Source organism: Anomaloglossus baeobatrachus, chromosome 9, assembly GCF_048569485.1.
Source record: "Anomaloglossus baeobatrachus isolate aAnoBae1 chromosome 9, aAnoBae1.hap1, whole genome shotgun sequence".
Lineage (NCBI taxonomy): Eukaryota > Metazoa > Chordata > Amphibia > Anura > Aromobatidae > Anomaloglossus > Anomaloglossus baeobatrachus.
In genome coordinates, this window is record NC_134361.1 from 202,663,534 (window position 1) to 202,679,476 (window position 15,943).

Below are 15,943 nucleotides of genomic sequence, written 5' to 3' on the forward strand. Positions count from 1 at the left end.
GAGTCCTGATAGCCAGAGGGGTAGCAGACGTCCGCAAGGGGAGAGTGCCCGTCCGTGTCCTGAATTGTGGGGAGGAGGAGGCCAAATTGCCCCGGTACGCCACTGTAGCAAAACTGTACACTGTCAGTAACAATACCATTAAAGCAGTGGAACCCTTGATCCCGTCCGACCAGGCGGAAGACAATGGCTCCAAGGGGCAGCCGGAAGACTGGTGCCAAAAATTACATGTGGGCACCGACTCCACCCCCTCACACCAAAAGCATGGGGTTTACCGGGTGGTACAGGAGTACGAGCGGGTCTTCAGCAAACACCCCCTAGATTTTGGGCAGGTGAAAGGGGTTAAACATCAAATCCCCACGGGTGATCATCATCCCATTAAAGAGAGATACCGCCCTGTACCCCCCGCACAGTATCAGTGTGCCAAGGAAATGTTACGGGAAATGAAGGAGGCTGGGGTTATCAGAGATAGTTGTAGCCCCTGGGCAGCTCCACTAGTGCTCGTAAAGAAAAAAGATGGTACAATGAGAATGTGTGTAGATTACAGGCAAATTAACCGCATTACACATAAAGATGCTTATCCATTACCCAGAATAGAGGAGTCACTAACAGCCTTAAAGTCAGCTAACTATTTCTCCACCTTGGATCTCACCAGTGGGTATTGGCAGGTTCCCGTGGCAGAGGCGGACAAGGAGAAGACTGCATTCACGACACCAATGGGCCTCTGTGAGTTCAATTGTATGCCATTCGGGCTCTGCAACGCCCCAGGGACATTCCAAAGGTTGATGGAGTGCTGCTTGGGCCACCACAACTTTGAAACCGTGCTGTTGTACCTGGATGACGTAATAGTCTACTCCAAGACTTATGAGGACCACCTGAAGCACTTAGCAGAAGTGTTTGAATCCTTGTCGAAATATGGCCTGAAGATCAAGCCGTCCAAATGTCACCTCTTGAAGCCAAAGGTACAGTACCTGGGTCATGTGGTCAGCGCAGAAGGTGTGGCACCTGATCCGGAGAAAGTCACTGTAATCAAGGACTGGCCAAGACCCACCACAGTGAAGGAGGTGCGGCAGTTCCTTGGACTGGTGGGCTACTACCGAAGGTTCATTGATGGTTTCACCAAGATAGCAGCGCCCCTTCAAGATCTCCTGGTGGGCCAGCCAAAGCAGGCTAAGAAGCAGAGCCCTCCATTTGAATGGAGCAGCCAACTGGAAACATCCTTTGTCCGGCTGAAAGGGGCTCTCACGGGAGAAGAAATTCTGGCCTACCCTGACTACAGCCAACCGTTTGTACTGTATACAGACGCCAGCAACGTGGGACTGGGAGCAGTTCTGTCCCAGGTACAGGGAGGCAGAGAGAGGGTGATAGCGTACGCCAGTAGGAAGCTTCGGCCCACAGAAAGGAATCCAGAAAACTACAGTTCCTTCAAGCTGGAGTTCCTCGCTATTGTTTGGGCAGTGACTGAACGCTTCAAGCACTATCTGGCATCGGCCAAGTTCACCATCTTCACGGACAACAATCCGTTGACACACCTGGCAACAGCCAAGTTAGGTGCGATGGAACAGCGATGGATGGCCCGGCTGTCTAACTTTGACTTTACCATCAAGTATCGGGCTGGCAAGAAGAATAACAATGCTGATGCGCTGTCCAGAATGCCTCACTTGCCCGAGTCTGGAGAAGACATGGATGAACTCGAAGAGATAGAGTTACCGGCTTTCCATCACCAAGGTGTGTCCCAGTGTGAGCATGCTGTGGGAGTGAAGCGCTCAAGCCAGCACGGGGTCTCGGTCAACCCCTTACTCCACCATAATTGGGAAGAAACACAGAACGGTGACCCGGCCGTGCGATTGGTCAAAGAGAAGCTAGCGCAAGCTGAGACCCATCTTGGCCCAGACGCTCCAGAGGAAGCCCAGCAGCTGTGGAAGGAGAGGGGACGACTGTTCACCTACCAAGGCAAGCTCTGCAAGAGATATGTCAATTATCGAACAAATGAACTTGTCTGGCAGATAGTGGTTCCGCAGAGAGATGCTCCAATGGTCCTAGCAGCGTATCATGATAACGCAGGACACTTCGGGTGGAAGAAGTTGGAGGCCCTACTCCGTGATCGGTTCTATTGGGTGCACATGAGAAAGATGATCGAGAAGTGGTGCCGAGACTGTGGCCCGTGTAACCTGAGGCGGAAAGACGATGCCAGCCAAAGGTCTCCCTTGCAGCCAATTGTCACAAAGCAGCCCCTGGAGTTGGTGGCCCTGGACCACGTGAAGTTAACACCAAGCCGGTCAGGCTATGTGTACGCCCTCACCATTGTGGACCATTACTCTCGTTTCCTGGTAGTAGTGCCTGTGAAGGACCAGACAGCCAGGACAGCAGCTAGAGCGTTCCAGGCATCCTTTTGCCGACCTCACGGCTATCCGGAAAGGGTACTGACTGATCAGGGTCCTGCATTCGAGGCTGAAGTGTTCCAAGAGTTCTGTAACATGTACGGTTGTAAGAAAATCCGAACCACACCGTACCACCCCCAAACCAATGGACTGTGCGAGAAAATGAACCATGTGGTTATTGATATGCTGAAGACCCTACCGCTGGAGGAAAGGAACCAATGGCCAGAAAAGTTGCCAGATCTGGTAGACCTGTACAACCACATCCCAGTGAATTCGACCAACTGCAGCCCCGCTTACCTGATGCGAGCCAGACCAGGCAAGTTGCCTGTAGACTTTGAGATGGGGACTGTGTCGCCTGAGGCGGTTCAAGAAATAGAGGATTGGGATACAGAACGGCAGCAGCGGTACCGTAAGGTCCAGGAGTGCGTAGAGAGGAGCCTGTCTCAAGCAAGAACGAGACAAGAACAGCATTACAATCAAACAGCCCCAGCAACTCCCTTAGCACCTGGAGAACAAGTCCTCAAGAAGAAGCGGAAGGCGCATAAATTGGATGATCAGTGGGAAAGCGAGCCCTACACCATTATCCCCTCCAACTTTGACAATAGTAAGGTATGCCTCATAAGCAAAGATGAAGGCAAGACCTATCAAGCAATTTCCCGAGACCGCCTGAAAGCGTGCCCTGAACGGTGCAGAATCCAAAGAGAAATGGAAGGAGTACAAGGAAGTCCCCAAAGTCAAGAGAAAGAAGGGGAGATGATTCAAACCATCCTTGGAAAGTTCCCCAAAACTTGGACCCGAATAAACCATGCCATAGTGGTACCAGTTTTGACGTTTCCGCAGTTGGTCGAGCCAGAAACGGAAAAGGTTCCGGATCCACCTAAAGAATCGTCCGCTCCAGCACGAGATGACACGCCAGCAGTGGAACAGGAGGATCAACCCCCTGTCAGTGGTGAACCTGTCATACCCTTGGCGACTCTTAGATCACAAAGGCAACCATCACGCTTACCTATGGGGGTTAGGCCCACCTGTAGTGCTGAGATAGAAGACGCACCACGTAGTCAGGGGCAAACACCAGAGCTACGTAGGTCCCAGCGCAGCACTCGGGGACAACCCCCTCTAAGGTATAGGGAGTCAACTGTATAAGGGAAAGAGTACTTATTAGAATGTAAATAGTTATGCAAAATGTCTGTCATGTTGTGTACAAAATGTTTTCTTTTTCTTTGATTGCGAAAATGGACAATTGGGCCACTGGACTATGGGTGGCCAACACCTAAATTGTTCATAGTTAGCACCAGTGTGCTCAACACCCCTGAAGAAAAACCCGTCCGGCGTGCAAAGAGTGGGGTCATCAATGCTCTGACGCACGCCCAGAGCCTACGTTGGGGGTTTGAACGCGGCGGGTCCCCCATGGAGCAGTGTAATGGACACCCGGCAGGGAGCCACACTGGACTCTTATAGTAATGTTTAAGGTTGTAACGTTAAAGTATTTGCGCCTCCCATAATGGGATGAAATGTTCTAACATGTCATGTTTGTTTCTACAGTCCGGGAGTACTGAATTTAACTAAGGGGGAGTGTGGCGCCCCAGGACCTGGTCGCCACAACAGCATTGCCCTCCCAAAAGGGTTAATGCTGAGCCTGGAGGTAATTGGGAGATCTATTGGCCAGTAAGTTAACACTCAACACAGTTCTCCCTCCGGCCAGCAGGGGGAGCTCTGAACCTGGAACTTCAGGGAGCATTCCTTAAGTCTGGCTGGAAGGAGGAAGTGGTGGTTAGTCTGGAGACAGGAGTGAAAGAGTGCAGACGCAGAGTAGTGCTGCCTTGTAAACTGGGGCCTAGAGCTGGGATAGCTTGGCCCAGTGAAGCAAGAGGTGCAGAGAGGCACAGCAGGGACTCGGACATCGGAGTCTGTAGTTGCCAGGGCATAAAATCCATCCCTGGTAGCTGAATCCGGAGGGCAGGAGAGCTGCAAGCACCTGGCCCAGAAGCAATCTGAAGGTACAACTGCATCCCAAGGGCCCGGTGTAGACTCCAGCAGAGAAGCACCAGAGAGGGCCTGCGCAGTCTACCACACAGAAAAGGGGACGAACAACAAGTCCCAGCAGCAAGAGGGCAATTGCAAACCCAAAGTGCAGTGTCCTAACACAGCTGAGAAAGATTAAGGAGTAGGCCTCATACTCAACTGGCCAAAGATCACCCCAGGCACTTCCAGGCCGGCCGGATCATCTATACCATCTGTGACGGTCTCCCTGGACTAAGTTTCTGCCGAGTAAAAGAGGAAAAGGTAAAGAGACTACTGTTTGTGCCTGTTTCTTTCATTGCTGGTCGGCCCTGCACCGTGTTAGTCACGCAGCACCATAGACTTCCACAAGCACCAACTGTGCCCCGGGCATTGCTCCACCTGTGGGGAGCAGTACTACCATTGCTGCCATAACATCATCCCGGTGGCCTCACACAGCAGCGGCGGCTTAGTAGCCGCATACCACAGGTGGCGTCACGAACACAAACTTTAATTCAAGCCACATATTCAACTGACACCCACCAGGGCCACGGAGCCGGGCCCAGCCACCACTGACTACCACCGGACTAGTCCGGTCCGGCACCGGGTGTCCCATAGCCCTGGGGTGGGCGAGTCACTTGTGAAGAGAGCGGAAGCGTCCAGAGACGTCGGGACAGAAAGGGAGCCAGAAGCCTGCTGCTGGGAGAGGAGCTGCTGAAAGAGGCAGAGCAGAAACTGAACAGCTTGCTATCAGAGGCAACGGCGAGTCCACAGCTGGAGAGTCGTGCAGAAGAGGGCGCAGAAGAAATGGCGTCTGACCGCAGAAATCCAGAACCGGGCTCCGCTGCCTGGTGGTATCGGGAGCTGGCCCAGTTCTGCGACCGACTGGAGACCCGGGTCGTGGAGCAGATCCGGGAAGAACGAATGGAAATGCTGGAGATGACCGCGGCGGTTCGGGCCTATGAAAGGAGAGCCGCGCGCCGAGTGCCAGACAGGACGGCGATGACGCAGACCCCGATGCTGCCACCGGTGGGTGAGTTGAGTGATGCCCCGGCCAGCGCAAGTGCCCCGACCCCTGCTGCCACGCCCGCGGTCCCCGAAGAGGCGTCCGGTGCGGCGACGCTGAAGCAGGCCGCAGCCACGCCAGGTGCGGCCTTCCAAGCCCCAGCGGCCGCAGCGATGCCCTGCTCGGCCCACCAAGACCCGGTCCCTGCAGCAACGCCCAGTCCGGCCCGCAAAGAACCGGCTGCCACCGCGACCCTCATCCGCGCCGCAGGCGTAACGCTGACCCAGGCCGCCGCCCTGCTAGGCCCGGCCCGCCGAGACCCCACCGCCGCAGCAACGCTCGTCCGCGCCGCAAGTGAGGTGCTGAACCAGGCCGCAGCCACGCCAGGCGCGGCCCGCCAAGCCCCGGCCGCCGCAGCGATGCCCTGCTCGGCCCACCAAGACCCGGTCCCTGCAGCGACGCCCAGCCCAGCCTGCACAGATCCCATCGCAGCTGCGACGCCGATCCAGGCCGCCGCCATACAGGGCGCGGCCCGCCAAGACCAGGCCGCCGCCAAACAGGGCGCGGCCCGCCAAGACCAGGCCGCCGCCATGCCGGGCGCGGCCCGCCAAGACCAGGTCGCCGCCATACAGGGCGCGGCCCGCCAAGAGATTGCATCACCATTTACCCCGGCCTGCAAGGCCAGAGCAGACACCGCTCCCCAGTCCAAAGAGGTCCCTGCTGGAAAGCCCACGCTGGGGGAGGACCCCGAATACTGGCGGCTGAAGGCTGACATGGAGGCCAAGTTTCCACAATGGTTGGTGGACCGGTACATGCTCCCTCCGCACACCCCCAAGAGGATTCCAGCAATCCCTGCAGCAACCACGCCAAAGAGTCCCCTGCCTGAGCCTGCTGAAGAAAGCCCATCCCCAGCACTGCCACCAAAGGAGTGCCAAGAAGAACTAAGGGGGAGAGGAGGCCAGGAAGCTGAGGAGCTGACTCCGGAGCCACCGGCAGTGGAGCAATACTCAGAGCCGGAGATGTTACCCTATTCCCGTTGGGATGAGGAGGACTTGACACCGTCTGCTGACGAAGACCAGCCCAGAAACCTCACCTGGGGCCCTGCAGGCATTGAGGTAACAGCCCAGCAGAACCCAGCCCGCAAGACCAGGCGTCGCAACAGAACAACGCTGTCCCCTGCACCACAGTCTCCAGAGCAGAGAGAAGTCACAGCCAGAGACCTACAGGAGAAAAGGTTCCTGAGAAGAGCCAAAGCCCAGGTCAGAGGACCCCTTTGCAGAGGAGTAGTGGAGGATTTCAATTTGAAAAGTGGATATGGATTCATTGTAGCCCCTGGTATCGAAGAAGGGATATTTGTCAACAGAAGAGATGTGAACGCTCATCTGCCTAGAGGACACCCTGGCAGAAACTTAAAGATGGGAAATACAGTACAATTCACTATGCATGAAGGCGAAAGAGGATTGTATGCGCTTGATGTAGCACCATGTCCCAAAGAAGAAAGAAAAGACAGAGATAAAGACACAGATGAAGATAGAGAAAGCAGAGACAAGGAACCTACAGATGAGACAACAACAGATGAAGAAAGAGGCCAAGAAAGCAACAGGTGCCGCAGCCCTACAGGCCCAAGCCCTGGTGAAGAGGAGTCTGCATAAGTTAAGTAAAGTACAGCAAGTTTTGACCAGTTTGGAAAGTTTGTTTTGCAACGTTTTAAAGTTCAAGAATGTGCCCACATAAACTATTGTGAGAAATAAACCTTAAGGCTATGAACTGGCTATAGCCACAAACTCTCGCAGTGTAAATAGTTACACCAAAAGGGCACCACCACCACCAGAGTCAGCCTGTTTAGGGGCTTGGCTCGTCTGCAACCAGGAGGAGCCCGTCCGTATATAGGGCCTTGGCTCACCTGCGACCAGAGAGCATGCCTGTTTATGGGGCCTGGCTCTCCACCACAAAGAGGGTACCTGGTCAGCACCAACTGTGGAGGCCGCCTCTGCATCCTGCCAGAAGAGGCTGAAGGCGCGGATCCACCAGGCCAGGTATACCCTGAAGACCACCAGACCATGAAAGCCGCCTCTACATCCTGCCAGAAGTGGCTGAAGTCGCGGCCAACGTGAAAGGGTTTTGGGTGGGTTAACGGACTTGTGGGTGGAGGTTGGTGATGTATGGTACCTGGTGCTTTTAAAAATGTTTTACATGTTTTAATGTTTTATGCATTTTAAAATGTTGTCTTGCAGCCCGAGGACGTGCTGGTGATAACTAAGGGGGAATGTGGCGCCCCTGACCTGGTCAGGCACCACTGAGTACTGCACCCATGCTGGGGACAGTACAATACAGGTAATCCAGAAGGCTGACAGGGGTGTGGTACACAGGCGCATAGTAATCAGCTCTCACACATGTACCCATGAGAGGACCCCTGGGGATCCCAGGAGGGGGAAAAGCCTTGACCTTCACTGGAATAGTGGAGGGGGCCAAAAGCCTCCATCTCCTCTCAAGGGGTGTGGTAAGAGAATCTGGTTGCTAGGTGGCGTAGGCAAGAACAGGAGAGGAGGGGCAGTGAGTCAGTTAGAGCAGAACTCCATAGGGCTCAGTGAGGAGCAGACCTGTGGGGCTGTTGCTGTCTAACAGCGCCCGCGCAGTGGCTACTGACGGGGGAGAACGGTCAACTAGGAGTGCTACCCGAAACCCATCTCAGCTAGAGAGAAGAGCACGGAGTGGGAAGTAAGGAGACTGCTAGGGAGAACCAGGCCCAAACGGGCGGCAGATCCCGAAGCGGAGATAGATCCAGCTTTCTTTTGCTGAACCTGCCGGTGTGGGGCTCTCAAAGCCCACGCCACAACACCACAAAAAGCCGCAGCCACGTAGCCACAGTTAGGGCCCATAGCTCACAGGAGGCAAGAAGCTGGAGTGATCTGGCCCAGGCAACAAGCACACGGCAAACGAAGGGGAGAGAGGCTGCAGCATCTTCCCTGGGTGACCCCCATAGGGACTCAAAGTCGGGGTCACCCCAAACCACCAAGGGCTAAGGAAGGCGAGTTGGTAGTCACCCTCATAAAGTCAGCCTGAAGGATACCTGGTTCCCACCTGGTTCATCTCAGCTACGCCCGGGCTACTCACCCTGCCATCAAATGTGAGTAAAGCCCTTGAAAGACAGTTCTGCCTGTGTGAGTCATTCTGCGACTTGTAGTACTACGCATCTACACCGGGCCCTGGGGCTTGCCTCACTCTCAGGAGGCTATTCCAACTAACTGCACACACCATCAGCCCCAGGCGACCCTCAACCTGCAGTGGCGGTCCCTACTGGCCGCAATACTGAGAGTGGCGTCACGACAAGAAGAAGATCTCCTACCTGTGACCAGATCCAGCCGAGTGGAGTCCCTGAAGGTAATGCACCGACACTACACCTGAGGGGCTTCACATGACTATATGAGGAGTCCAGTAATTTCCTAACCTCCAACCTCGCTCTTAGAAGTGCTTGGAGTGTCGAGGCCGCCAGAGCACGTTTATGGAGGAGTTCAAGTGTTGTGACTTTTTGAAGAGCGTCTTTAATGGCTTGTGCCCTACTTTTTTTAATTCGAGAGCCGTGTTTAATGAAAGTCCCACGAAGGACACATTTTAGGGCCTCCCACTTAAACACAGGCGCAGTGGTGTCTGATGCGTGGTCCCCCACAAAATTTGTGATAGAGGTGCAAATGTCTGAGGTGCAGCCTTCATCCAAAAGCAGTGACTCGTTAAGCCGCCAGGATCCTGCCGTCTTTGCCATGGAAGGAACATGCATGGAACAGAACACTGGAGCGTGATCCGACCATAGGATGTTTCCAATCCCGGTATGGGACAGCCAAGATAATACATTGTGCTGCACCAGGATATAATCCAAGCGGCTGTACGAGTCCTGCGGGTGCGAGTAAAAGCTGTAATCCCTGTCCGAGGGGTGCTGTATGCGCCACGCATCATACAGTTGGAGCTGTAATAAAGATTTTTTAACTCGTTTAATTAGTGCATAGGAGAGGCTTGACCGACCCTTGGAGTTATCCATAGCCGGATCGAGCGTGATGTTTAGGTCCCCACAGAGAACCACTGAGCCCCTAACCAAAGGGAGGGCCGAACGTACCAATCCGGCGACAAAGCAGTCTTGGTTCTGATTAGGTGCGTACGCATTAATTATAGTAAATTCCTGTCCACTAAGAGATAATGATAAGACAATATAACGTGCTGCCTCATCTATTTTAACGTCCAATACTTGGTGAGGGAGTGATTTGTGTATCCCTATCGCCACCCCCTTTGAGCGTGTCTCTGGATTGTTGGCAAAAAACCATGTGGTGTAGTATTTGTTTTTAATCTTTGGGGTGTGGTTAGTTTTAAAGTGCGTCTCCTGGAGGCAGATCAGGTGTACCTTACGCTTGTGCAGGTGATAAAGGATCTGGGCCCGTTTCTCTGGGGTGTTGAAACCCTTCACGTTGAAGGATGCAATATTCAGGTCTGCCATTTAGAAGGGAATCCGGGTGCTGCAATGGAAGGGTGGCAGGTTTGCAGTTTTGGTGGACGGTCCCCATGGCGAGGTCTAGTACAGAGAAAAAAGATTAGGAAAAGGAGAGAAAAGAGGAAGGAAGACAATTCAGAGGAACAAAACAAAAGCAGAGGGAGAGCCTCCACACTTAACACTAAGCAAGTTAATACAAACAACAGGAGCATGTCCGCCGCACACCGGTGGGGCAGGGGCTTCCAACCTATTGGGGGGAGAATCTGGTCAGACATCACCAAAAGACAACTCCTTTCCAATTGAGCATGAATATAGTGAGGCAAAAAACATTAGCATGGTACGAAACCATCGGCATCCCATATAAATCAATATCATGTACTATAGATATCTTAGAGAGGTTCCTTCAGGCGCGGTCCGGACTACCGCGGCTCAGATGTGGGCGTCTCTTGCCCCGGAATCTCTCCTCTCTCCGCGGAAGTCCCACAGATTGCCGATTTGTGGAGGGGTTCTCAAGAGGACCCGTGCGCATCCCCAAACCCCATGGGCGGAGCAGCGTGTTAGGCCACTGGGGGAGGAGAATCGGCGGCAAGCCAAGGCCCGACGTAAAAGAGGGCAAGTCCTCGGGTGTACGGAGGGTAAAGTACTTCGAGCCCTGGCGGACCGAGAGGGAGAAAGGGAATCCCCACCGGAACTGGATCTCTTTATCCTTTAAAACATCTAATAGAGGTTTGAGGGCCGCTCTTTGAGCGAGTGTGTGGCGAGAAAGGTCCGGTAAGATTCTAATAGGGGTCCCATTATAGGAGAGGTCAGCTTTTTTCCGGCTTGCCAGTAGGATCGCCTCCTTGAGAGCGTAGAAATGAACCCGGCAGATAACATCCCTTGGGTGGGGGTCCTCCGGATTGAAAGGGCGAAGTGCTCTATGAGCTCTGTCCAACTCTATTCTGACCCCTGGCGGGCGCCCGAGCAGCCTGTTGAAAATTGTGGTGAGCACCGACGGTACATCCACGGAAGCAATAGATTCTGGCAATCCTCTGACACGGAGATTATTTCTCCTATTGCGGTTCTCTAGGTCGTCCATATTTTGCTGCAGGGAGAACAATTGTTTGGCGTGTTCTGCCACTGTAGCTTGTAAGGCATGAATAGAGGTAGAGTTATTTTCTTGTATCGTGGAAACCGTATCCACTCTATCTGTTAGAGATGAGAGTTCCGCTCTGAATTGGGCAAATTCCAGTTTGCATTCCGCAACAACTTGGTTTGCTAGAGCCGCGATGTCACTTTTGGTAGGTATCGCCTGCATGAATGCCCGGAGGTCCGCCAGGGAGGCCGGCCTATCCTCACCCCCTGCAGTCGGCGAGAAGGCCACATGGGAGGTATGGAAGCTTGATTGTGGCCTGTATATTTGTGGTCTCCCCTCTCTCGGAGTTGTGATCATGATTGGGGCGTGAGGCACCATTCGAGTGTCAGGGCCCTCTGGAAGCAGGGTGGGATGCCTCTCAGGTGTGGCTGGGTGCTTGGCGGGGGGACTGTCTGCCCATGATGAGCCAGTGGACCATCTGGCTGGGGAGCTTGATGCTGCCTCCTCCCTCTGCAACACTTCTTGCATGACAGCCTCCTCTTTCTGCATGGGGGACTCCCCATCCCCCTCTCCCATATGTAGGGGGCAAGCGTCCCCAGCTCTCTGTGAGACCCCGAGCTCTGTGTTTCCACCCCTATTGGGATCGTAGTCTGGGGTGGAGGGGGGGGCTGGACAGACTTCAGCTATTCCCTTCTGTGACTCCGGATTTTCCATCAGGGGCAGAGGCGACTGGTGTTTCAAGCATCGTCCTTCCCCTCCCTCTTGTGCGACCTGGCCGCCGCTTGTCAGCTGCTGCAGCTGCAGGGTCTGGGGCCTGCTTACCCGGTCCGTCTTGGCTGGGGAGCTGCTGCGGCGGCCATCTTGGAATGGCGCCGCCGCCGCGCCAAGCTTCTCCACCTCCGGTATGGGGGTCCCAATCGCTCCGGTCCCATTCCTCCGGGTCTGCGCTGGGGTGCCTCCCGTTTCCTCTGGTGCCCGGGTTCCGCTCGCCGCCACGTCGGATTCAGCCGGATAAACTGGTCCCTGGGCAGGACGCATGGAGGCCCCAGGTTTTTCACTCCCCGGATTGGTGAGGTAAGCCTCCATAGTGGGCTGTGGGGACGTCGGGCGGGCAACAGAGCGGGACCGGGCCTTCTTGGCAGCGGTACGCACCATTTTGGTGTGGGGATGCCGGTGGATCGTGGAATTCTGCAGCGGAGCTCAGGAGCTGCACGTCTCTACACGGCCATGTCTAGCCACGCCCCCCGTACCATTGTTTTTTTATGAAGGCACAAGAGCGGTATCTTCTAGGGGAGAGCCTTCCCAACCTACTAATTGTCTGAATGATCCCACCCCGATGGGGATTTAATTTGATTAAGGGATTAAGGATCAACTTTCTCTCTTTTTTTTTTTTTTCCATCTAGTTTGTGTATTTAAGATCTGAATTTTCTGCTTTTTACTGCTACCTGAGGAAGGGGGAGGTTGTACCCCCGAAACGCATAGTGGCATGTTAATCTTCAATAAATCTACTTCCCAACAACCTCATCACCACTTTTCTGAGCAGCGCAGCGAAATCGTGTATTTTCCTTTTTTTCCCTGCTTCATCATCTCCCTTTGGGAGCTCACGGGGCTGCTGCAGCCAGAACTAGGATCACAATCTCCGTTTGTAGCTGGGGAATCACCGCCTCTGTGATCACGGGACCGTCCGACCGGGAGGAGGAGCTGCCATCAGACGCCGGTCCGGCGGCTGCACACTGCAATTGGAAACCTCGATCGTGTGAGCAGAGTCCTGCGGTGTCAGTAGGATGGGATCCCTGCTGACAAGGAGCAGTGAACCTGCGATCCCCTTTCCAATACCATTAACAGTGTTGTACCTGACGTACAACACTACCAGGTGAGTGTGCACCTCACATTTTACATATCTCGGTACAGTTAGATCCCACACAGGAGCGCCCTCTCTCTCTAGGTTTAATAAGTGGGATTTCTTGCCTTATAAATGGGGTTGGGAGCATCAGTTGTGTTGTGCAGAAGTCTGGTGGATACACAGCTGATAGTCCTACTGAATAGACTGTTAGAATTTGTATTATGGCAAGAAAAAAGCAGCTAAGTAAAGAAAAACGAGTGGCCATCATTACTTAAAGAAATAAAGGTCAGTCAGTCCGAAAAATTGGGAAAACTTTAAAAGTGTCCCCAAGTGCAGTGACAAAAACCATAAAATGCTACAAAGAAACTGGCTCACATGAGGACCCCCCCAGGAAAAGAAGACCAAGAGTCACCTCTGCTGCGGAGGATATGTTTATCCGAGTCACCAGCCTCAGAAATCTCAGGTTAACAGAAGCTCAGATTAGAGACCAGGTCAATGCCACACAGAGTTCTAGCAGCAGACACATCTCTAGAACAACTGTTAAGAGGAGCCTTTGTGCAGCAGCCTTCATGGTAAAATAGCTGCTAGGAAATCACTGCTAAGGACAGGCAACAAGCAGAAGAGACTTTTTTGGGCTAAAGAACACAAGGAATGGACATTAGACCAGTGGAAATCTGGGCTTTGGACTGATGATTCCAAATTAGAGATCTTTGGATCCAACCACCGCGTCTTTGTGCGATGCAGAAAAGGTGAACGGATGGACTCTACATGGCTGGTTCCCACCGTGAAGCATGGAGGAGGAGGTGTGATGGTGTGGGGGGTGCTTTGCTGGTGACATTGTTGAGGATTTATTCAAAATTGAAGGCATACTGAACCAGCATGGCTACCACAGCATCTTGCAGCGGCGTGCTATTCCATCCGGTTTGCGCGGCAGCTGCTGGGATCGTGGGGTGGGTGGGAAGAAGTGGGGTGGGTGTGTGTTTGTGTGTGAGTGAGTGTGATCTGATTTGTGTGTTTGTGTGTGAGTGTGATCTGATGTGTGTGTGTGAGATCTGATGTCAGCCAGAAGCAGGGGAGTACAGCTGCAGGGAGAAGTGTGTGTGTGTGTGTGTGTGTGTGTGTGTGTGTGTGTGTGTGTGTGTGTGTGAGAGAGATCTGATGTCAGCCAGACGCAGGGGAGGCGTGCAGCATACCTGATGGGAGATCACAGAAGGATCTGGGAGCCATACAGACGCCTGGGGCTGGTAAGTATGCCGATCCTGGGATGGGGGGGGTCTGCTTTTTGTGGAGGGTAAACCTAGCCCCAACCATGTCTCCTCGAGAATAAGACACCCCCTGAAAATAAGACATAGTGCTTTTTTCAGGGCAAAAAAAAAAATAAGACGGTGTCTTATTTTCGGGGAAACAGGGTATGTACAGTGTGTATGTATGTACAGTATGTGTGTGTGTGTGTGTGTGTGTGTGTGTGTGTGTGTATGTCCGGGATTGGCATCTGCACTGTCGCAGCTACAGCTACAAAATTTTGCACATTCACACATCTGGACCCAAGAGCATCATAGGCTATGTTGTGAGGCGAAATTTTAGCCCCCGCCCTTTCCAATTTACCAATCAATTTTGCCCCTATCTACATAATGGGGAAAAAGTGAAACGAAAAGTGTATCCGCACCGTCGCATTTACAATCACGAAATTTTGCACAGACACCTTATGTGACCCAGGAAACGTCGTAGATTATGTTTTGACAGGAAAATGTAACCCCGCGCTTTACAGTTACTCTCCAAAAAACATGCCTCCATTAAAGTAAATGGAGCCTGGAACTACAGGTCATTAATAGGAGCTGTGATTGGTTGCTATAGGAACAAAAGACATTCATAGTATAAGAAGCTTATATGTGAGGTAATAAGATGTCGGTGGGGAGACGGATAGAGAGAGACAGCGACAGAGAGAGAGACAGACCGAGACAGACAGAGACAGACAGGGAAAGAGACAGAGAAAAAGAGAGACAAAGACAAACGGTGAAAGAGACAGACAGACAGATGGTGAAAGAGACAGACGGGGAAGAGACAGACCTGGAAAGAGACAGACAGACATGCAGATAGGGACAGAGACAGGCAGACAGGGAAGGAGGAGACAGCCAGAGAGACAGACAAAGATAGATGGGGAAAGACACAGATCTTGATAGAGACAGACGGGGAAAGAGACAGAGTAATAGAGACAGACAAGGAAAGAGACAGACAGAGACAGGCAGACAGGGAAAGAGACAGACAGGTAAAGACACCGACAAAGAGATGTGGAGACAGACGGGGAATGAGGCAGACCTGGGAGACAGATGGGGAAAGAAACAGAGAGATAGAGACAGACAAAGAAATAGACAGACAGAGACACAGACGGGGAAAGAGACAGACGGGGAAAGAGACAGACGGGAAAGAGACGGACGGGGAAAGAGACGGACGGGGTAAGAGACGGACAGGGAAAGAGACGGACGGGGAAAGAGACGGACGGGGAAAGAGACGGACGGGGAAAGAGACGGACGGGGAAAGAGAGACGGGGAAAGAGACAGACTGGGAAAGAGACAGACGAAGCACATTACTTGGCCAATTTAGTTAAATCTGTGTGGAATATCTGTGGTGTTGAAATATATGTTGTGAAATGCTTCTATTAGCTTAGTTTTTGCCTTTTAATAAATACATTTCTATCCATTTGTTTTGTGGTTTTTGTGTGCAGAATACACTATTGTTAATACATTCTATTTTGTTAACAGCAGTTATTAACCCGGGCGAAGCCGGGTAGTACAGCTAGTATATATATATATATATATATATATATATATATATATATATATATATGTATATACAGTGTGTCCACCCATATCCTGTCCACCGTCATTAACTTGAGAACGGCGGCAGCTATAGGCATAGAAGTGGTGTCTAGGTATAATAAAGTAGCCATGCGCTACGCAATTAAACCACCTATAGCGCCACCTGGTGGAAAACAACGGAGTTAGCATTTTTATTTCGAAAACAAAACGAGGAGGATCACAAGGAAATAAACAGCATGTGACTTAAATATGAATGTCTGAGCAAAGGATCTGAATACTTATGACCATGTGATATTTTAGTTTTTTTGTTTAATAAATTTGCAAAAATTTCTACATTTCTGTTTTTTTCT